The sequence below is a fragment of the Protopterus annectens genome, chromosome 11.part0 (assembly GCF_019279795.1).
Source record: "Protopterus annectens isolate FY-2018-M chromosome 11.part0, PAN1.0, whole genome shotgun sequence".
NCBI lineage: Eukaryota > Metazoa > Chordata > Ceratodontiformes > Protopteridae > Protopterus > Protopterus annectens.
In genome coordinates, this window is record NC_056745.1 from 1,064,920,396 (window position 1) to 1,064,944,346 (window position 23,951).

A 23,951-nucleotide genomic window follows, 5' to 3' on the forward strand; every position below is an offset into this window, starting at 1 on the left:
GAAGACCTGTTACTAGTGGGGTGCCACAGGGATCAGTGCTGGGCCCCTTACTGTTTGGTATGTACTTCTCAGAAGTTCAGGTCAAAACTAAGGGGTTGTGGCTGACTGACTGCAAACTGAATGCAATTAATGAATCCCCAAATTATGTCAGCATACTCCAGCAGGATCTTACACAGACCAACGACTTGGGTCTTAGTCACAATCTCAAAGTGAATGCAAAGAAATGCATCATCATTCCCTTCGGCACAAACAACGTCCTGTCACACTATCAAATCAACAACATCACCCTAAGTACCCACAAAGTGGTAAAGGACTTGGGTTCACAAGTTGACTTCGACCACCATGTGTCTACTGTTGTAAGGAAGGCTTTCTACGTAGCACACCTGATTAGTAAAGACATCGCCTCGAGAGAAATAGAGGTTATGACCCCTCTATACTCAGCACTAATCCAGCCCATAACTGAGTATAACTCCCCATTTGGTATGTACCGTACAAAGCACCTGCAGCAATTGGACCGACCTCAGAGGTTTCTAACAAAGAAGATCAAGGGACTCCAGCACGTGCTGTACACAGACTGACTAAAGTCCCTGTCACTTTACTCTGTATCATATAGACTTCTTAGGGGAGACTTATCAAGCTTAGAGAACAATCTCAGACCCAAACCTAATGAACTTGCTGCATATCAGTAAATCCAACAGGACTAGGGCTACCCATTCCAGAGACCTAAATACGGCCTTCCACTTAAATAGGACATGATGGGGGGACAGATTTATCTCCCAGTGACTGCCACACCTTTGGAATAGGCTACCTATTCATGTGAAACAGAGCACCTCTATGATACTGCTCAAAAGGAACCTGGATGAGTGGATGGGGCACAGCAAATTCTTACCAAGAATAGTGCCCACAACCCTTCTGGACATGGGCAGTCATTTACTAAATGCAATATTGGGTATTAACTATAATTTCTATGGCATTATATTGGGATGAAATTGCTAAGCTTGAAATGACATCTGGGTAAATAGCCTAGTAATCTCCTATGACTCTCTGATCCTTTGATCCAAATCTTATCAAAGAGCAGGCTACTTACAAAATGGTTCATACACACATTAGGTTTTAGAAAAAAGTTCTGTTGTGGATAAACCCACGTAGTGAAAGAAATTTTACAGATGTGTACAGCTGAAAGTCCAATGGTAGGGAGAGAGAACCAGCTCCCAACAAACAAGTCCTGTCTTCACTCCAAGATAAAAATATACTGTTCATTATTTTTCTTCTGCTACAGACTATTGCACCTTTTACAAATTCAGAGGGGTATTTTGTGTGCCCAAACCCTTAAAAGTGTTCATTTTAGGGTTACGCATTGTGGACAGGGCCACTTCTGGCATTTTGTCTGGCCTAGGCCAGCAACACAGTGAGAGGAACCTGCAAAGCATTCCATGTTTCTACACTATCAAGTAACAATTCTATTAAGCCTACATCTAGCCATATAATGCCCAGCAGTGAAGGCTTTTCCTTAAGCTACAGCTATGGAAACAATTTCACAATCTCTAACCTATTTTGTATTAAAAAGGCTTGGACTGGGCCTTAACGCCACTGCAGTTTTCTGACTTCAGTGTAATTCTCATGCATACAATTAGAAATGGGCAACAAACAAACAAAAAAAACCCAGAAAAGACACAGGAAGCAGTGAAGGGAAAGAACAAGCAGTCTGCATTGTAGCATACAACGGCAGGAAAACAAAAATGATCTGCATTCATTCTCATTTCATTAATCTGGGAATAATGCAATTTTGGAATCCAACAAAGTAAAGGACCCCTTCCAAACACAGTTGTACAGACGATCCACACTGTAAACAGAAAAGGTTTTATTAGTTAAAAAATGGTTAGCACTTTCACAGATAGTATTCTGCTTCTTCAGACCATTAACTAACTGCTATAAACAACAATGTATTTAAAAGCTAGAATCAGTCAATCGTAACAACATATCACGACATCCAGTCAATAAAACACTTTGCAGCAAAGTAGCAAATCTACTGAAAAATAAAAATAGAAATAAAAAACAAAATATTCATTATGGCTACACATTTCGGTCACTGAACAAATATCCCTTTAAAACAGCTTTCATAATGTCCATTTCCAGCAAAATATAGGTTATTAAAAGCAGCGCAAATCCTAGATCTCTAATAAGATAAAGTTGTATATATTGTCAAATACATACATCAAAAATCAAATGTCACAAATCATCAAATATGAAAAAAATGAACTGAGAGTACAATACTAACTTACGAATAAAAACAAAACTTTATATATGGCAGCAATACTGTTTAAAGAAAAAGTTTCCCTTGGCATACAAACTAGCGTTCGTAGTGAACGCATAAAATATAGACGTGAACTATGTAATTTAGACTTCTCCTAAACTACAAAATAAAATTCCTCATAAATAAACTAGTAGCTATTTCAAAGACTTTAAGATTGGTTCTGTCAGTAAATGCATTAAACATCATAAATCAACAAATACAAAAATATATATACACAGCATATTTATATTAGCTGCTCATGATCGGTAAACACCTCTGCATCAAAAAAATAGTCGAAGCATTTTTAGTTGAAGCGTGTACATACCTGCAAAATAGAGATCTTGGTGTTCAAAGTTAAAACTACTGAAAACGACACTGAATAAACAACGTTGCCCACTGAATATGCACTTGAACTTGCAGCGATCACATGACTAGAGCTAGCCAATGTAAGGATTTCTTAAAGTTGCAGTAGATAAAAAAACTGACTCATTAGAAGGAGGGAATAAGCATACCCAGCTTTACTTCTGCTCTCTTCAGGACAAGATGGCGAGTCTATATTTCCTTACAGATGACTCGGAGGCCATTCATCAGCAACTTACACTTAATCAATTGAAGCTAAATATGTCTATAACTCAGGTCATGGCAGCTCTTGCTATATACCTCTCAACTGTCCAAATTTTCACAGAATGTTTACATTTTTGCCTCACATTTTTGGTCTTTTTCTCATAAACATATATGGTTTTCTGGCAACTCACAGAGGACTGAAGTCACAAAATAATGACAGACATATGAGTTTCAGACATCATATCCTTCACAAAATGCATGTCAATGTAACACCTGTTATTCTATCAACTTTCTAAGCTTATAAGAGCAATATTTAAAATCTGTCCCTTTTGATTTTGGCTTTGCCTAGAATTCTTGTGCTATAATGTTGAGCGCTACAGTTGTTACTTTGAGAGATTATTTAGCTGTACCACTTCCTTTATTTTTCTCCTGTGGTGGTAATAAACTTGAGTTTATTAGTAAACTGCATATAATGTGTGTGATTCTGGATAACTCACTGACATTTAAGGACTAAATGTCAGCTAAGTGAAATTATCAATTTTACATCTAAAGATTTTCTCCAGGATGAAGAATCTTATCTCTCAGTCTGGCTGCTCCCTACCTGGACAACTGTAATTCCAACATTTGGGCATTCACAATATCAAGACTGACTGACTGCAGCTTTTGCCACTAGGATACTTACTGGTATACCACATTACCGTTACATTATACCTGTCCAGAAGAGCTTGCATTGGCTCCTAGTCCATTTTCATAAAATCTGTAAATATGTGGTGCAAATCTGTCCATATGTGACTTGGGTTTCACTTACTTGATGGAGCTTACAGTGCGATATTGCCCTCCCAAGGTACTGCACTGTTGTCCAGTGACTGCTGTTGATCCCTCAGGTTTGCTTATAGATTTTAGGATACCACTGTTTTGCATATCAGATCCTGCACCTGTGGAACTTTCTTCCATATTGGAGGACGGAGTATTCCACAATGGCTTGCTTTTGTAGTGCTTTGAATATTTGTATTTTGGTGAAGGCAAGTCTGATCAGTTTAGAGTGGTTTTTTTTTTAAATAATTTAATTTGATTTCATACACCTATCCAACTCTTTCTGGTGATGTTTTCATTCACATTTTTGCTGACAAAAGTCATTTTGCATTTATTGTCCATTCAGTTTATTTTTATGAATTATTTAAATTTTTTCTTGTTTATCTTTTGACTTATTTATTCCATATATTTCTGTTATGTGTTGCATTTGCATGGGTTTTTCCAGTTATAACGGTTTCTTCCCATCTCACAAAATATTCTGATGAATGATTGGCTACTAAACTGGACACATATTTATATGATGCAATCACCCCTGCCTTGTAGTCCATCTTGTGGCTGAAAAGGATCTATGACCCAGCTCACTTACCCATTTAACAAATTATTCCATCCTAAGCTGCCAAGCTGTACAGGACTCCTATAGTGACCCCCAGAAACAAATGTTGCCATCTACAGTATTTACAAGGCACATAGGCAACAGCAGTAGAATGACAGTCCTTTTTATGTATCTGTTTCTCACACACAAACACCATGGAAAATTTACAGTCATCAACAGATGCAGAAGGAAAATAGAGTTTGCAAACAAAATCCATACAAGCATAAGGAAGACATACAAACTCCACACATAAGCCTCCCCAACCAAGAACAGAAGCGGAGGCCTCTTGCTGTGAGATAACAATGCTGCTCACTGTGCCACCCAACAAATGGTTGGTTGATTGATTAACAGTGCTTTATTAAAAGCATCAAAACACACTACTTGAAAACACTGACTTCTTTTTTTCTCTTTGGTGCCTGCCATCAAATTCTGCAATGGATCAGGCCTCCTTCAACATATGGGAGGTAGGTGACAGTGTAATCATCATGCATTCAGACATTGCTTTTTCCCTCTTGAATGGACTTGTCCCCCCCCCCCCGTTGATGGCTGAACTGGGCACCTGCATCACCAAGGGGCCATCTCACGCTCTCCACATAGCGTGTGCTCACACACCCTGAGACCTAGAGTCATCGACTTTGGATTGGTAAGCATTGTTAACATGGAAAAATCTGCTTGCACAAACAAGCTGAATGTGGCCATTATCTCTCTAAACCTAGGATACATAAGCCAGTGTAAGCTGCTCGGCTCTTCCAGTGCCTAAACCACTCGTCGATTTTGGTTTGTCAGCCACTAATCAGTCTTGGGTCATCTGGATCTCAGGATTTATCCCTGTATGCCACTATTGCAAATCCTAACTTAAGCTTTTAAGTTAATGGTCCTTGCCAAAAAATAATAATGCTCCTCTAACTGCAAGTTATGCTGCATACACTCTCTACAAATTTGCTGAAAATAATTACTTACATTCCATTTATTTGGCAAAGGTAGCTGAGAATATTACTCTCAAAAAGGCAAGAAAAGAAGAGCATACACTTTTGCAAAGGGTAAACCCGTAGACATCTATACTGATTCATGTTACACTTTTAGGATTGTATATGATTACAGATAATTATCAAAACAAAAGAGCTATTCCATTTCAGAAAGTACTCAAAAAAGAGTCGTATGTTGCTGAACAACTTGAGGCCTTACAACATTCTTCTACTACAGCCAGTTACCCTAACTCTAATATGGGTCTATATTACAAACCGAAGACGCATTCTATCAAATGCATCTTGGTCGAACATAAAAGGCTGAAAACGCAAAATATCGAAGCAGCTGTTAAGCAAATTCTTTCCCTAGGAAAGAATTTGCTTGGCTGCTTCGGTACTTTGCCATTTTCGGCACTGTAGTGCAGTCTTGGAGTTGGTATATTTAAGTAGGGGGGGTGTGGGGGGCAAAGCCCCCCACTTAATGTAATGTTTGAAATTGTTCTTTTATTTTTATTTTTTTGTTGTTGGAACAGTGATTTTTTTCCCTTAAAAAAAAAAAATCGCTGTTCTGACACTTCGACATTGTAAGCTTTCGCTTACATAGGGTCGATTAATCACGGTTCACTTTTTTAAGCATTCGGTGATCTAATACAGACCCCTCTAATACTTAACAAATGAGTCATGCTGATGTCCTTAAAGGTAATGTTCTAGTTAATTCCACAGCCAAGGCAGCTACATTATCTGTTTTTCAGTCTGCATTACTTTTACATCTTAAAAAGACCATGTTTTTAGCTGTTTATATTAATGAAGATGCCTCTTTGCAGGACTGGATAATCAAAGAAAAAAAAACCTCACAGAGGCAAGCTGCTGCTGTCTAAATTCTAATCACCTCTGGCATTTCATGTGTCTTACTGGTGCTGCATAAGGTCTTAGTGCTTCAAAGCACCACTGTGTAACCCATATGATCAATGAAGAACGATGGAAAAAGAAAGCCTTAACATGGCCATTTAACCCCTCAAGGTACGCCTTTCCAATTCTAGATCAGTGTACTGCTGAAGTTTCTTGATAGTGGGGGCCTCAGCATGGATGGCAGTCTCATGGGCAAAGCTGCATGACATTGTCACAATCTGGGGGAGGAGCTAATTAAAATTAGCCATGTGCTCTCCTCTGGAAATGCTAGATAATCCCAAGGTACTCTGCTGAGTAATTAATCACTCAGGAGCATAAAAGTGCAGTTAGATGAAAAAGTTAATGCCATTAAAAAGAGGTCAGTCATCCACTCACTCCAATGGAATCAGCTACGTTGTAGGTAAGATCAATGAAGAAGTTGGGGTGGAGGGTGGAGTTTTGTGTATATGTGTGTGTGTGTGTGTGTGTGTGTGTGTGTGTGTGTGAGAGAGTGTACTCGTGTCGTGACTATAACTGACTGCAGGGGAGACTTATTTGTTGTCGATGAGTGCAACTGTGTTTGTGTGTGTGTGTGTGTGTGTGTGTGTGTGTAAATGCCTCTGCCAATGAGATGCATGGGCTGCTAGGGAGAATTTTTATGTTGTCAAGTCTGAGTGCAATAGTGCTTGAGTGCAATTCAGAGTGATGGTAATTAGGTCTTTCTCATTGTGCCCATAGTGGTCTCTGATTTGAATATAAGCCAACAGTATAGAATTTAAACTATCTCACAAGTAAGCATTATACAGTGAAGGAAAACTGACCTCTCTCATAAGAATAGTATGAGAGATGACCTCACACCAGGGTCATGTCGTGGGTTTGTGCTACTTAATGTTTTCATCAATGTAGAGAGACATGAACAGAAAGTTAAATTAGAGGAAAGGCAAACAGAGTGCTGGTAACTACAGAGGACCAGTCTAAAAACAGCACAGGTAAGTTGGTGGGGTACTGGAAAAAAAGCACAATTAAAGTATGCATTTTGGGGGTATAACAGACCCAATAAATGTTGGGTTCTGGTGGTGGAAAAGCTAGGTTGTGTAGGTCAATCACTGTTAGAAAGGTTATGGGCAGTATGCCACGATTAAGCTACAGGATGTTGTATAAACTATATTCTGCAAATGTTTTTCACTCCCTATAATCTTCTCAAATCACTAGCTAGAACATGTCTCAGTTTGCAAGGAAGACCCATACTACACATCCAAAGTCAGGCTATGACAAACTTTACATAAGGCAGGCTAAACATTAACTAGGCATTGCAACACAATTTTATTTCACTACCTATAGTAATGGCTGCTTTGTTCCTGATGCGTTGCCATGGTCACAACTAGATCAATGTGAAATCAAAGGTGCAGCAGCATGCAATGCAAAGTTATAGTCACAACAAATACCACGGGATTAGACTACTTGGCACATTAAAAGCCTGAAATATACATAAACTTCTCAGCATAATTCCCTTCATCTCTACATAATGTGTGCCTCAGCAAGACATTTAAGCAGAAAAACAACTCCCAGGTTACAACTGTAAAGAATCACTTGTACCAGCAAAAAGCAAATAAAGAAAATCTACCACTAAAAATGTATCTGTCCAATAGGCATAGACTAAAGGTCACAACGTATTATAGTTAAATCCCAGGACAAACTGGAACGCCTCATAAATACTCCATTAAAGGGAGGACATGGGGAAGTAGAGGAGGACAGACAGAAATTTGTATTACCCAGAAACTGGCAATACTTTGAAGCAAGGGAGATAAGGAGGGAAGAGAAGCAAAAAAAAAAAAAAAAGGAGTTGCACAGGAAGAGGCTTTAATTGCAATAACCTTCTCTTTCTTTTCACAGGATTTATATGCAGCGACATTATTTAAAAAGTTATATTTAGACAGGCCCATCTTAATTCTACAAAGTAAACATTTAAGCTAACAATTATTTCCTTCCAAGTTTCCCCAGTCATTTGCATATAATGATTTCCAGATTTAGGCAATATGCCAAATGTTGTTGCAGTTATAAACCACCAGTAACTTTTCACGAGTTTAAAAGAAAGTCAATCTCATGGGTAGTTAAATGTGACATTACAAGGTGTTAAATTCAATTCCTTACACCTACAAAATTACAGTCTGGATCTTTGTTTACTATTAATGTTACAATGTTTAATGACAGAACTAATAATCAAACACAGAAAAAATGTACATTGAGTGGAAACTGTTCTAATATTTTTAACAGACGTTTTTTTTTCAGGCATTTGATGTAAAAAGTATGTGTAGGGTTGTATGCAAGTATAACCTCAAGCATGTATAAACATACACACACATACACTGACATACACAGACTGTTACCGCCCCACCCGCATATACTGGAGAAGACAACCTAAGGTTTACGTAGGTTTCTAAGTTTTACTTCATATAGCATTTTAGTGCTTAAGATTTATTTATTTATTGACATTTGATTAACAGAAAAGTTAGGCTTGCCCCCTTTTCAAATGCCCAAGTGGGACTTATTTTGCAGAAATCTGAGCTTTTGTAAGATAAAAGATAACCACGGCCAGTGCAAAGGACAAAACTTCCCTTTTTTGCCAAAATAAAAGCTTATTTTATAGCATTTGAGTTGCTTATGCTATTTCTTATAGCATTAAGGTGTTTCAGATACAAATTAACTACTTTATGTGACTATTAAAGAAAACTTAGTATTTTTGTCCTAAAATCTCAGGGAATTTGCCATTTTTTATTATTTTTTTTTTTTTGCAGGACATAACTGCTAAAGAGGAACTGTCCCTCACAAAGTGAGGACAGGTGGTAACCCAAAGAAAATTTGACTGGGTAACAGCCCATTTTCAGCACAGGCCAAGGGAGAAAAATTCCAAAGTATTACAAAACATTTTAAGAACAATAATTTGACAATATTTAAAAATAACACAAAAAGCAACTACAGTTTAATTATGTCAAATTTGACATAATATGAAACATCGGTTATAAACAGATACAAGTTACATGACAATGATTTGATATTTAGACAAATCTAAGCTTGTTTACAGAGAAATTAAAAATAAGTTAGTATAACACAAACAGGAATTATAATATGAAGTGAGTGAAAAGCAAGCTTATGGTATTATTTAGAGAGAAAGCCAGGGGATGGAAATTGAGAGCAGTAAGGAAATGAGTGAACAATGGAGATTAAAGAGGTTTTAGGTATGAATAGGCGTTTGTTCACATTTAGGGGTATAATTTATCCTGGTGTTGAGCAAGAACAGAGCCAGCTTTTGGCTAGGAAGTCTTTCAGATTGGTTTTGTAGGACAGGAGGGAGGGTACTGACTTGACAGATACAGGTAAGGAGTTCCAGGCCTTAGCAACATAGTATGAGTACAGACAATGTCCAGCAGATTTGATAGGTTTGTGGACAGATGGGTTTTTGGTGAATGGATCATAACGACCAACTGGGAGCATAGTTGTGTAAAATTTTATTTAGTGCTGGACAAGCAAATGGATGCTGGACAATTTTATAGGTTCATAGGTAGGTACTAGGCTATCTGCCCGAAGCCATTTATAAGCCTAGCCGGAATGTGTTGGCTTTCGCCACCCCCTTAGATTAGTTCCCTTTGCCTCTGTCCAGCAGAGCCATTGAAGGGATCCCTGGGGTAAACTTTCTGTTTCCCATCCACTCGTCAAGGTTTCTCTTGGGTTAGTGAGGAGCTCTGCCTAATATAGATTAGAATCTTGTTCCAGAGCATGGGAAGTCAGTCTCTGGGAGAGGAATCTATCCCTCCAGCACATCCTATTTATTGTTGTGGTGAGGTTTAGATCCCTGGAGTGTGTGGCTCGAGGGGATATGGTTTTCTTTAGGTGGAGCATGTCCATCAATTCTGGGTTGGAGATGGCCTGTATGTCAGGCAGAGATCACCTCTGAGTAGGCAGTATGCAATAGAGTACAGCTGGAGTTTCTTCAGTCAAGCTGCATAGAGCATCTGCTTGAGGCCAGTGATCCTCTTGGTGAGGTACTTCTGTGGTCTTCCCAGTTGTTGCAGGTGTCTTGTAAGGTACATCCCAAATGGGGCATTGTACTCTTTGATGGATCTGATAAGTGATGCACAGAGGGGCCCAATGACCTCTTTTGATCTGGATGCAAACCCTTTTGTGATTAGGTGGGCCACATAGAAGGATTTTCTAACCACTTTGGCAATGTGATTATCAAAGGAGAGGTTACTACCTACTTGGGTCCCCAGATCCCTTATTACGTTTTCCGTATTTAGGGGGCTACCACCTATGTGGTAGTTTGCGGGTACTTTGTTTTTTCCAAAGTGGATGACTATGCACTTTTTGGCATTTAGCTTGAGGCCATGGTCTCAGTGAGACCCTTTTGGAGGATGTCTGTGTGAGCTGGAGAGTCAACTATAGCCCCTAATTTGCAGTTGTCTGCGAACTTGGACAGCCATAGTCCTCCTGTGCTTGCCTGTACCTCTGAGAAGTATATGCGAACAGGAGGGGTCCTAGGACTGAGCCCTGGGGAATGCCACTTGTAACCGGTTTAGAGTCAGACCTAACTCCCGCAACTCTTACCATGTGGGTTCTGTCCGTGAGCCAGTTGGCAGCCTATCTCGTGACGTAGGGGTTTATGTTCAGGCTGGTGAGCTTGTCTATAATACCTGAGTGGGGAATGGTGTCAAAGACCTTTGCAAGGTCTAGGTAGGTTGTGTGGACCACCTTTCCCTCATCAATAGCCTTGGTAACTGTCTCAAAGAAGTCCACCAGGTTTAGGAGGCATGATCTGCCCTTAACAAAGCCTAACTTGGTAGGGTCCAGTCTTTGGAGGTTTCCAATCTCTCTGTTAATGTGATCCATGATGATGCGCTCCATAGCTTTGCAGATCAAGCTAGTTAGGCTTATAGGGCGATAGTTCCCGGGGTCCGTTGTGGCTCCACCTTTGTGGAGTGGAGTAACCATTGCTGTGCGCCACTCTGTTGGCACATAGCCTGTGGAGACTCTGAGTTTAAACAGTGCGTTTAAGTGAGGGGTTAGTTCATCTTTGAGCTTGTGTAGGACACAGCCTGGGACACCGTCCAGTCCCACTGGTGCTGTGTTTTTGGCTTTGGAGAGGGCTGTTTTAACCTGAGTGTCTGTGATTTCAGGGGCACTACATTCTTCTGGTATAGTTATGGGCCCCCTTTTGGGGGTGAGTGGGGGGTGAAGTTTGTACTGAACCTGTCTGCCAGGATGTTGGCTATATCAGTTGGTTCAGTGTATTTTGTGCCATTCTGCACTAACTCCGAGCAGATCTGAGAATTGCCACTTAAGATTCTTGACATAGCTAAAGAATGCCTTGTGGTTATCTTTGGAGTCCATGGCAATTTTTCTTTCGAAGCTAGCCTTGGATGATTTTATGAGGGAACGTAGTTTCTTGCTGATACTGATCAGGGATGTCTTCCCTTCTTGGGATTTTACTCTTTTCTGTACTAGTTTCCTCCTTCTATTGTATAGCTTGTTTATTGCAGGGGTCCACCAGACTGGTTTCCTTTTCTTGGAGGAGTGAGTCTTGGTTTTGTTTGGGATAGCATGATCCATGCATTCTTGTAGGTGCCCGTAGAGTGCATTAGTAAAGGATTTTGCAGCTTGGACAGCGTTATCCTTTAGCATGGGGGCTTTGAAACTTCCCACCTCGGTCTTAAGTAACATGAAGTTTGCTTTTGAAAAGTTTTTCACAGTGGTTTCTTTGACCGGGGGTGGTGGCGGAATGTGGATATCCAGAGTGATTAGTTTATTGTCAGATCTAACAAGCGAGGGGTTGACCTCCGGTGTGGAACACTGGTCACCCATGTTGGTGATGACCAGGTCCAATATGTTTTCACCTCTGGTGGGGGTGTTGACCAGTTGATCCAGGGCATTTGAGTTTATAAATTCTAGGAACTGATGGGCAAGGGAGTTTGTACTTGAGTAGTTCTCCCAGTTAATGTTTGGATAATATAGGTAAGAAGCTGTGTATATGTTAGTTGATGGGGTAGTTCTAACCAATTTAGGCTTTAAGTGCTACACACTGATGGGGTCTGAAAGGGATATTTACTGCAAATTTAGCAACTTTGTTACAGCATTGTTTAAAGTTTTGATTTTTGTGTTACTTGAAGGTTAGTAAAGATGGGAGCACCATAAATGTGGGGAGGAGACCTTGATGGCTGTACTATCAAGACAGGGACTTGAATTTTTTTTTTTTCATGACGGAGGAATTTAAGGGAACTAGTAGCATTTTGTTAAGGGATGAGCATACGTTGTGAGTTTCAATGACTGTTAAGACTTCTTGAGTACTTTTTTGGAGGTGTGCCTGGCTGTCAGTAGATTTAAAAAATCAGCATTGCAAGGGGGACAAGTTTGTTCACACAAATATATGGTATTAAAAATGGTCATTTCATAATTTGCTTTCATAGGGTGGAGAAGTAAAGACAAGGTAGGCATGTCTCCTGAAAATAATTATGTACTGAATTATACACTGACCATAGGAAACACTTAACTGACTTCTGAGTGGAGTGAAAAGCAATCATGGTTTCATGCATGTTGCACTCAAGAGGTTAGCAAAGTAATCACTGTTCTAAATTCTAGCTACAGTTAAATAAATCAGTAATAGCAGTGGAAAAATGAAAGGCTGTAATAGGAAAGCATTCATTTGTTTCTGTTATTACCTGTAGAGTTAGAATTTAAGGAGGCAAACAAGGAAAAGCTGTTAAATGGCTGGAATTTTTAAAGTTGCAAAATGTTTGTGTTTACCATGAAAACCAACAAAATATTCAATCTATGTAAACCAGAAGATCCAAGGTACGATTCTGTGACTGCTAATCTGAAACATAAGAGACTGAGTGTTTGGTAGTTTATTGCAAGTTCCAGTAAGAGTATTCATTTCATATCAGGAACTCACAATGCTTTCATGTTCATTTCATAGTCTGTGAAGAAAAACTGACATGAACTTTGCAAAAGAATTTCAACACTGGTAAATTTATGGATAGAATATGGAAATCTTCATTCATGTAGAGACAGCAACCAACCAAAAGGAATTGGTAATTGCTTTAAACTAATGGTGACTATTGTATTGTGACAGTATCCAGATCATCTTACACAAAGACGTGTGCATTTTCATACAAAAAGCCATTTTTTTACAAAAAACTAGATATGATAAGATTCTAAAGGTAGTTTTCATGTTCAGATTTTTTTTCTGAACAAGTTCAATTGTGTGTTATTAGTAATTCTCAAATCCTCTGTCTTCAGCTTATAAACATAAGATACAGGGACTGATTCTGACCTCAGGTAATTATCTATGCTTAAAATGGCCCTTCAGGGCATCTAGCCTAGCATTCACTTATGAACATTTTGGGAAAATATAAGTAAAATAGGACTAACTAATTACTTGGTTAATTGACTAATTAGGGACAATAAGAAAGGGAAACCTACATTCAACAACTTAGGAAGATATTGGAGAATACTTCAAAATCATGAGACAAAAATGGGACAACTACTTGCAGAGCTATATAGGATGCATCAGACAGCATAAAGAATATTTTTTCTGTCTGTGTATCGGGGATAATTAGGAAGTATGAACTACTTTTAGTGGTTTGTAGTTTTATTTTACAGTAATTCTAATAAATGGATTAATTAGTTCTTAAAGAAAAGGGTATTGGCAAAAAGTCTGACAGTTGGCATGGAGGCTTAAAACTGTGAATTTCAGTTCCTCTTGTACAGGGTTTGATACTCTCAGTTCTCATCTGCCAACGGTGTCACCTTCAGCAAGCCACTTAACTAGACATTGCTTTCAGACTACTTCAGAAAAAGCAATATTTCCTGCCTGGTCAACAAATGGGTGGTATTAGGGCACAACAAGAGTTTATTAGAATTCTATTAATAGGAAATGGTGATATTTTATGGTCACATTTACCAGACAGTTTTTTACGATATGCACAGCATGTGCTTATGATTTCCATGTCAGTATGTGTAAATGGTTTCTACAATATGCACAAGATGTGTATATGACTTTTGCAAACATGCACAGGATATATATTTGAAAATTTCATGATGTGTACCACATGGAGGTTTGGTCAAATAGCTTCACAGCTGACAGTATTCAAATATCAGTTTGAAGGGTAATGTGACATGTTCATTGTGACATGTTGGTTAAAATGTGCTACTACTACCCGAGGAAACAAGCAGTAAAGGTTATTTAATGTAATTCAGAATACTGTAGCCCAGACTTCAATAGGCATTTATCATGAAATATGTAAAATAAAATAATACTAACAGGATGTTGCAGATTCTGATTAAAAACCAACAGAATGCAAAAGGCGTGATTTTAATACATGTGAATACAAAAAGACAGAATTGCATGTTGCAGACTGGCTTGTAGATGTGAACAAAAGTGGGATGGATGCAAAATGGCTGTTATATACAGAAAGATTCAGGGAGGTCAAGTTTTGACCTTTGTGACATGATGTCAAATAGACAGGTATATGAAATGCATTCATTCTCAATGAGAAAGGGGATAATGTGTGAGAAAATACTGCACAATCACTTCAGGTAATGAGATTTAAAGATCACTTGGGTACATCTTAGACTTGTAAATGTTCTACATGCCAGAGAACTGATGGCTCACCATGGCATGGATAACAAAGATGTTTCCAGGTTGCGAATAATATTTTGAAAAGGTTTTTAGTTGTAGTATTTTTGATTCAAAACTTGCTATGCTTTATGTGCAGGGAATTAATAAAATAGTACAAAATACGTACTAGAAAATTGATAATAATTATGAATGTAACTGCATGGAGTGAGTGCTACAGCTCAACCACTCCAGCCAGTAGGTTTGTTTCTAACCTAGTTTTTATTTCCCATACACCTCATGTCTATCCCACTGAGTTATTTCTCAGTGTAAATCTGAAGATAAAATAATCTGATGTTATTTGAAGTAGCCTAGACCCAGATCTGTTACACCTTCTTTTTTATGTAGACACATTTGATTTATTAAATCAAGGATAAATCAAAAGGAGAACACCTACACTGAAATATCAAAAATATAACTGTCAGGATGGAATCTCTCTAGTAGATTTATATCAGGCAATACAACTGACAAACCAGATTTCTGTTATTCAGACCAGGAAAATGTTAATGTTACAAGCTGGGTAAACCTACACTGCTGCTTTGTTCTGAACCAAAGGAAAGATAATAACTTTGGTCTGTGTGAAAGAGTACAGTACATTAGAAATATGCTGACTGACCATCTCTGAACAACAACTGCATGTTTCTTCTGGCTCTTTAAAATGTGAAATATGATTGGAAGGGATATTTACTGCAAATTTAGCAACTTTGTTACAGCATTGTTTAAAGTTTTGATTTTTGTGTTACTTGAAGGTTAGTAAAGATGGGAACGCCATAAAATGTGGGGAGGAGACTTCGATGGCTGTACTATCGAGACAGGGACATGATTTTTTTTTCATGAGGGAGGGATTTAGGGGAACTAGTAGCATTTTGTTAAGGGATGAGCATATGTTGTGAGTTTCAGCGACTGTTAAGACTTCTTGAGTAATTTTTTTGGAGGTGTGCCTGGCTGTCAGTAGATTTACAAAATCAGCATTACAAGGGGGACAAGTTTGTTCATACAAATATATGGTATTAAAAATGGACATTTCATAATTTGCTTTCATGGGGTGGAGACGTAAAGACAAGGTTATGTACTGAATTATACACTGACCATAGGAAACACTTAACTGACTTCTGAGTGGAGTGAAAAGCAATCGTGGTTTCATGCATGTTGCACTCAAGAGGATAGCAAAGTCATAACTGTTCTAAATTCTAGCTACAGTTAAATAAATCAGTAATAGCCGAGGAAAAAATGAAAGGCTGTAATAGGAAAGCATTCAGTTGATTCTGTTATTACCTGTAGAGTTATAATTTAAGGAGGCAAACAAGGAAAAGCTGTTAAATGGCTGGAATTTTTAAAAGTTGCAAAATTTTTGTGTTTGCCATGAAAACCAACTGAAATATTCAAGCTATGTAAACCAGAAGATCCAAGGTACGATTCTGTGACTGCTAATCTGAAACATAAGAGACTGAGTGTTTGGTAGTGTATAGCAAGTTCCAGTAAGAGTATTCATTTCATATCAGGAACTCACAATGCTTTCATGTTCATTTCATAGTCTGTGAAGAAAAACTGACATGAACTTTGCAAAAGAATTTCAACACTGGTAAATTTATGGATAGAATATGGAAATCTTCATTCATGTAGAGATAGCAACCAAAAGGAATTGGTAATGGCTTTAAACTAATGGTGACTATTGTATTGTGACAGTATCCAGATCATCTTACACAAAGATGTGTGAATTTTCATACAAAAAGCCATTTTTTTTTCTGAAACTACAAAAAACTAGATATGATAAGATTCTAAAGGTAGTTTTCATGTTCAGATTTTTTTCTGAACGAGTACAATTGTCTGTTATTAGTAATTCTCAAGTCGTCTGAGAGGGTGGGTTTGTCATAATGGTTAAAGTCTTCAGCTTATAAACATAAGATACAGGGTTTGATTCTGACCTCAGGTAATTATCTATGTTTAAAATGGCCCTTCAGGGTAGCCTAGCATTCACTTATGAACATTTTGGGAAAATATAAGTAAAATAGGACTAACTAATTACTTGGTTAATTGACTAATTAGGGACAATAAGAAAGGGAAACCTACATTCAACAACTTAGGAAGATATTGGAGAATACTTCAAAATCATGAGACAAAAATGGGACAACTACTTGCAGAGCTATATAGGATGCATCAGACAGCATAAAGAATATTTTTTCTGTCTGTGTATCGGGGATAATTAGGAAGTATGAACTACTTTTAGTGGTTTGTAGTTGTATTTTACAGTAATTCTAATAAATGGATTAATTAGTTCTTAAAGAAAAGGGTATCAGCAAAAAGTCTGACAGTTGGCATGGAGGCTTAAAACTGTGAATTTCAGTTCCTCTTGTACAGGGTTTGATTCCCTCAGTTCTCATCTGCCAACTAGACATTGCTTTCAGACTACTTCAGAAAAAGCAATATTTCCTGCCTGGTCAACAAATGGGTGGTATTAGGGCACAACAAGAGTTTATTAGAATTCCATTAATAGGAAATGGTGATATTTTATGGTCACATTTACCAGACAGTTTTTTACGATATGTACAGCATGTGCTTATGATTTCCATGTCAGTATGTGTAAATGGTTTCTATAATATGCACAAGATGTGTGTATTTGACTTTTGCAAACATACACAGGATATATATTTGAAAATTTCATGATGTGTACCACATGGAGGTTTGGTCAAATAGCTTCACAGCTGACAGTATTCAAACATCAGTTTGAAGGGTAATGTGACATGTTCATTGTAACATGTTGGTTAAAATGTGCTACTACTACCCGAGGAAACAAGCAGTAAAGGTTATTTAATGTAATTCAGAATACTGTAGCCCAGACTTCAATTGGCATTTATCATGAAATATGTAAAATAAAATAATAATAACAGGATGTTGCAGATTCTGATTAAAAACCAACAGAATGCAAAAGGCGTGATTTTAATACATGTGAATACAAAAAGACAGAATTGCATGTTGCAGACTGGCTTGTGGATGTGAACAAAAGTGGGATGGGTGCAAAATGGCTGTTATATACAGAAAGATTCAGGGAGGTCAAGTTTTGACCTTTGTGACATGATGTCAAATAGACATGTATATGAAATGCATTCATTCTCAATGAGAAAGGGGATAATGTGTGAGAAAATACTGCACAATCACTTCAGGTAATGAGATTTAAAGATCACTTGGGTACATCTTAGACTTGTAAATGTCCTACATGCCAGAGAACTGATGGCTCACCATGGCATGGATAACAAAGATGTTTCCAGGATGAGAATAATATTTTGAAAAGGTTTTTAGTTGTAGTATTTTTGATTCAAAACTTGCTATGCTTTATGTGCAGGGAATTAATAAAATAGTACAAAATACGTACTAGAAAATTGATAATTATGAATGTAACTGCATGGAGTGAGTGCTACAGCTCAACCACTCCAGCCAGTAGGTTTGTTTCTAATCTAGTTTTCATTTCCCATACACCTCATGTCTATCCCACTGAGTTATTTCTCAGTGTAAATCTGAAGATAAAATAATCTGATGTTATTTGAAGTAGCCTAGACCCAGATCTGTTACACCTTATTTTTTAAGTAGACACATTTGATTTATTAATCAAGGATAAATCAAAAGAACACCTACACTGAAATATCAAAAATATAACTGTCAGGATGGAATCTCTCTAGTAGATTTGTATCAGGCAATACAACTGACCAACCAGATTTCTGTTATTCAGACCAAATGTTACAAACTGGGTAAGCCTATACTGCTGCTTTGTTCTGAACCAAAGGAAAAGGAATAACCTTGGTGTTTGTGAAAGAATACAGTATAATAGAAATATGCTGACTAACAATCTCTGAACAACAACTGCATGTTTCTTCTGGCTCTTTGAAATGTGAAATATGATTGGAAGGAGTGTTCCAGAAGGCTTGGTCCATGTACTTAGTTAAGTTACAGTTTTTTGGAGCTTGTTATTAGTATAGTTTAGATGTGCTGCTATTTGGAAAAAAGAAACATTTTTACAAACTGTTTTAACTTTCTTAGTAGTTGAATACTAATGACATATGTTGATAAACTCATGTAGTAAATAACTATATCCAAAAATTGTTTTAAACTATCATTATGCATCTATTCTTGTAAATACCTCTGTAATCTCTCATGTGTTATTTGTGATCATTTGTAACTTTTGTATTCTAACTGGAGCTTTTCTCCCCGGGCCTCCGCTGAAAAAGGACCTATGTCCCGTCAGACTTCCCTGGTAAACAAATGTAAAATAAATAAATAAAGAAGAGGAACAAACTTCCAACACTACTGATTTCCTCCCATGCCATGATGTGCAGCCCCTGCATAGCTCCACCACGTTCCACCCATCTCAGTTAAAGATACTCTGGCTTTTTGCAAGGTGCAAGAACAAGGGAAATTGTGCAGCAGTACTGTGCAGCCAGCAGATTGAGTAGAGTGTTACTACTTTTTGTCTTATATGAGTAACTACTAACTGAAAAACACACAAAAGTAGAGTACTTACTGAGAGAAGCGCACAAAGGCAAAGTACTGACTGAGAGAAGTGCACAAAGGCAAAGTACTGACTGAGAGAAGTGCACAAAAGCAGAGTACAGCTCAGTATTATCTGAACTGTGGACTTGTACTATACACCATTTATTTATGCTGTCTTTTCAGACTTACATTGCTAATGTGCTGAAAGCTGCAACATTTTAGCAATGCCAGAATGATCCCATTTCTTGAAGAAACTGTGATGCCTGCTTTGAGGGCTGGATCAGGATACAGATCAGATTCAACTAGGACACAGTTTTTTTCCTCTCATTAATTATTCTCCTGTATTTATGTGGCCAGCTGCATATTTTATATGTTTTTTCCCCTATGGATAATAAACTATTGCTATATTCTTGAGGTGCCATCCTTGAAAAATGAGCCATTAAATCAAGGTCTCTTGTGTGTGTTCTATTAGTTCTGGTGGATCATCATCAGCCCCCTTTTCCCAGTTTTCTACATGGGGTCGGGGTATCATGTTAACTGTTGCCAACTCTCTCGATTCAGTGCCACACTCCTGCCTTCTTTAACACTCATGCCTGACTGTCCCAGGTCTTCTTTCATACAATCCATCCACCTCTTTGCTGGACATCCTCACTTCCTCTTACCTTCTTCCTGTCTGTCACAAATCTTCCTCACCAGATTGTCTTCTGCTTTTCTACACGTGCCCAAACCACCGTAATCTGTTCTCTTTGATCTTTTCTGCAATTGGAGCTACTTTGGCTTCTGCTCTTATGTCCTCATTTCTTCGTTTGTTCCACAGTGTGCATCCTATCACCTTTCTTAGGCACTTCATTTCCATCACCTCTAGCTTCTTCAACTGTTCTGCCTTTACTGCCCAAGTTTATGTACCGTACAGCAGTACTGGTCGCACCATTGTCTTGTACACCTTACTTTTCAGCTTCTTTGGCATTCTTCTGTCATAGACTACCCCTGATGCTCTATGCCAGTTGGCTGCAGCCCCTCTGATTCTAGTTTTGACCTCTTCATTCAGATTACCCTTCTCCTCAACTACTCCTCCCAGATACTTGAAGCTGTTTACCTGTTCCATTATCTTCCCTTCTATCTCTATTCTCAGCTTCTTCTGATTTCCCCAATTTGCTGCCATTACCACAGTCTTATCTATGCTTAGTTTCATCCCATGTGCCTTCAGATTTACATTCCATTCTCCTATCCTTTGCTGAAGTTCTAGCTCAGAGTCTGCCTGCACTGCCACCTCGTCTGCATACAGCGTCTCCTCCAACCTGTTTGCTAATGCAGTCCATCACCAGTATGAACAGCAATGGGCTCAGAGCTGAATCTTGATGTACACCCACACCAACTACGAACCCCTGTGAGGCCGAACACTGTTTGTACTTGAGTCATTGGGTCCTTGTACATAGCCTGCACTAATTCTACCAATGTTTCTGGGACTTCAAACCACAGCAGTACTGCCCAGATCAGCTTTCGCGGGACCTTGTCATAACCTTTCTCCAAGTCAAGGAATGCCCAGCTGGATTCTCTCCTCATCTCTAGCTTCTTCTCAAGTATCTGTCTCAGTGCAAACATCAGATCAATTGTGCTGCATCCTGATCTGAATCCAAACTGCTCATCTCCCATTCTACTGCTCTTGTTATCCATTTATCAATCACCTTCTCCAGAACTTTCATGCAATGTGATAGGAGTTTGATGTCTTTGTACTGCCCACAATTGTGGATGTCTCCTTTGATCTTGTACACTGGCACGAGTATGCTTATTCTCCAGTCATCTGGGATAAGCCTCTCTCTCCACACTGCTATTAGTACTCTCAGGAGCTATTTCTCCCCAGCACCTTTATCATATCTGCTGTGACCTCATCTGAACCTGCTGCTTTCCCTGCCTTCATCTTCCTTAGTGCTGTTCTTACTTCTTCTAGGGTGGGCTCCTCCTCTTCCATTGTAGGCTGTTTCTGGGGCAGTACAGCTTCTGTGGGGTTTTCTTCATTCAGCAGCTGCTGGAAATACTCCTTCCATCTGCCTTTGATGTCCTCTGGGCTGGTGAGCAGGTTGTTGCTGGCATCCCTTATGAAGGGTGTCTGACTATCTTCTTTATCTTTCGGTCTTTGCCATGCAACCTGATATAGTTTCTTTGTGCCCCTTACTGAGTCACTTTCCGTTGGTAGAGTGCCTCCAATGCCCTATTCTTTGCTATTGCAACTTCTTTCCTAGCTTCTTTGTTAGCCAACCAGTATTCCTTCCTAGCCTGGTCAGTCTTTTCTGTCTCCCACTTCGTCCTGCACTACTTTTTTCTTTCGATAAGGGCCTCAGGGCCAATAACCTAGTCACCTCCTATGTTCAAATCCTCCACAGGCCCTTTTACCAACGTTTTCTGTCTGAGAGGTGATTTCCTGCCCACTACATTACATCTCATGTTCTTTTTCGCACTTTAATAGGTCCTGCTATCATTTGTCTATTTTGTGTACTTTAGTACATTTTGTCCACTTTAGTACTTCCTGCTATAATCTATCACTTCAAGCGTTTTTAGTTTATTAAGAATTACTGCGTTATCATCTTTAAAACTGACCCTTTCTTGCAAAAAAATATTTAACTGAACATTTTTTCGAACGTTTGCATCATGTTTGGAAAAAAAATCTACAAAATGCAAGGAATGACACTTCTTGACGTCACTTATTTGGACCGTCACTGTGCCCCACTTTGGGCAGATGACAAAGTGTAAACTTAGGTAGCTGTAAACATTGTAGCGTCTGAAAAAAAAAACTCTGTACAACTTGATTAGATAACCTATGCAATGACAGAAAGCCATTTTCGAACTGAGCTGAATGCTGCACTTCATTAAACGCTCATTTATTACCTTCAACGCTAACTTGTCACTTTTCGTCTCAACTCTTGCCTGAACGCCTGTAGTTTGACTCTTCACTGCATGCCAACACGAAGAAAGAGAAGCGGGGCACAGCCCAGCCAGCGAAGAGGTTAGGGGAACACTTGGGTTCGGCTAACTATGGACTAGAAAGGGGCGCCAGGAGCAGCTGATGGTCTGTTTTTTTGGGAAGGGAGTCACACGATTTTAAATATGTGAGCTTTGACAGCAGTGCAACTTCTGAAAAGTACTACCGTTTCAGTACACAATTCAAATCGTTATTTACATTGTTAATAACATACAATACGAAAGTTCAATTCACGAAAACCTTTAAAACACAGCGTGCAATGAAAACTCCTCCCCTGATAGAGTCCGGTCACGTGGTTTTACAATGGCTTAGGGAGTGGTGGGAATACGTATTATGGGTTATGTAGTTCTTTGGGCACCTGCTATGGTGTTGCTCCTCTACCTATATTTACATGTGATGGATAAGAAAAAACACTTTCACGTTTGTATATGACTAGCTGTTTATTGCGCTGGTGTAATCTTGAATGATGTTCAGGCAATAAAAAGTAAACAGAATTTACCCGGGTTCTTTTTCCCGTGTGGTTAATGGATTAGACCCCCACCAAGTTTATAAACCCAGAGTGAGTGTAACAATGCAGCGATGGTTTTAAATAAAATCATTTGTTTACCGGAAAAGTCATACTGTGCAGCATTGCCCTTTTTCAGCGGAGGCCGGAGGGAAAGCGCCATTATACAAACGTCATAATGTAGTTATATAAACTTGTTATCATGCCAATGTTAATTTAGATTTGTAAACCAAGACAGTATTACAGTAATCCAGTGTGGACCTTGTTCAGGCCACCAGGACATACTGCTTAACTGTGCTGCATACTTCTTAGTACAAAAAATCTGGACAAAATAATGGGGGACGCAGGGTCAAATTAGAGACAAATTTTAACCATTGCTCTTATAAACTTAGAACTTTGCCAGAATAGTAGATTTTGGATTGGTATGTATTTCAGATGCCTGTCTTTCAGTGCTCAACGGCTTTCCAAAAAAACACAAATTTTATGAGAACAGACTAAAATATGACACACAAATCTGGACATTCTCCAAAAATCTGAAAAGTATACAAGTATGCTGTACACTACCTCAATATGAGGAATCGTAGCTCCCAGCATCTTATAGGTTCATATGTTCATAGGTTGGTACTAGGCTATCAGCCCTAGGGCCTATACAAGCCTAGCCATAACAATTCCCTGTCTATTTCTTCCCACAGTATTTACTTCCCTGGACCTCTGTCTAGCAAGGCGACTGACATGATCCCCGGGGTGAATTTCCTATCTTCCATCCAATCATCAAGGTTCCTTTTGAAGAGGGCCAAAGAGGCGCTCTGCTTGACATGTGTGGGCAGTCTATTCCAGAGTCTGGGGAGTCACTGGGTCAAGAACCTATCCCTACAGCATGTTTTGTTCATTGTGATGACAAGGTTTAGATCCCTGGAGCATGTGTCTCTGAGGTATTGGGATTTATTTAAGTGTAGCATGTCCAACAGCTCTGGGTTTGACATGGCCTTGTATGTTAAGCAGAGATTGCCTCTGAGTAGACGATATGCGACAGAGTATAGGTGGAGTTTTTTTTAGATGGTCAGCATAGGACATCTGCTTTAGGCCTGTGATTCTTTTAGTGAGGTATTTCTGCGGCCTTTCCAGTTGTTGCAGATGTCTTGAGAGGTACATACCAAACCATACTTCTAGAAAAAGGGACAGAAATAATTTAGGGATAAATGCC

The 23,951-nt window shown here is 38.7% G+C and overlaps 1 protein-coding gene across 1 annotated transcript in view; it reads right to left on the reverse strand.

Annotated features, from left to right (window-relative positions):
• CYREN (cell cycle regulator of NHEJ) overlaps nucleotides 1–22,523 on the reverse strand; it is a 99,892-nt gene extending 77,369 nt beyond the window's left edge. The window contains exon 1 of the mRNA XM_044088412.1: nucleotides 22,149–22,523. The gene's annotated coding sequence lies outside the window, so the exon portion shown is untranslated. The remainder of the gene's footprint in view (nucleotides 1–22,148) is intronic.
• Between the last annotated feature and the right edge of the window lie 1,428 nt (nucleotides 22,524–23,951).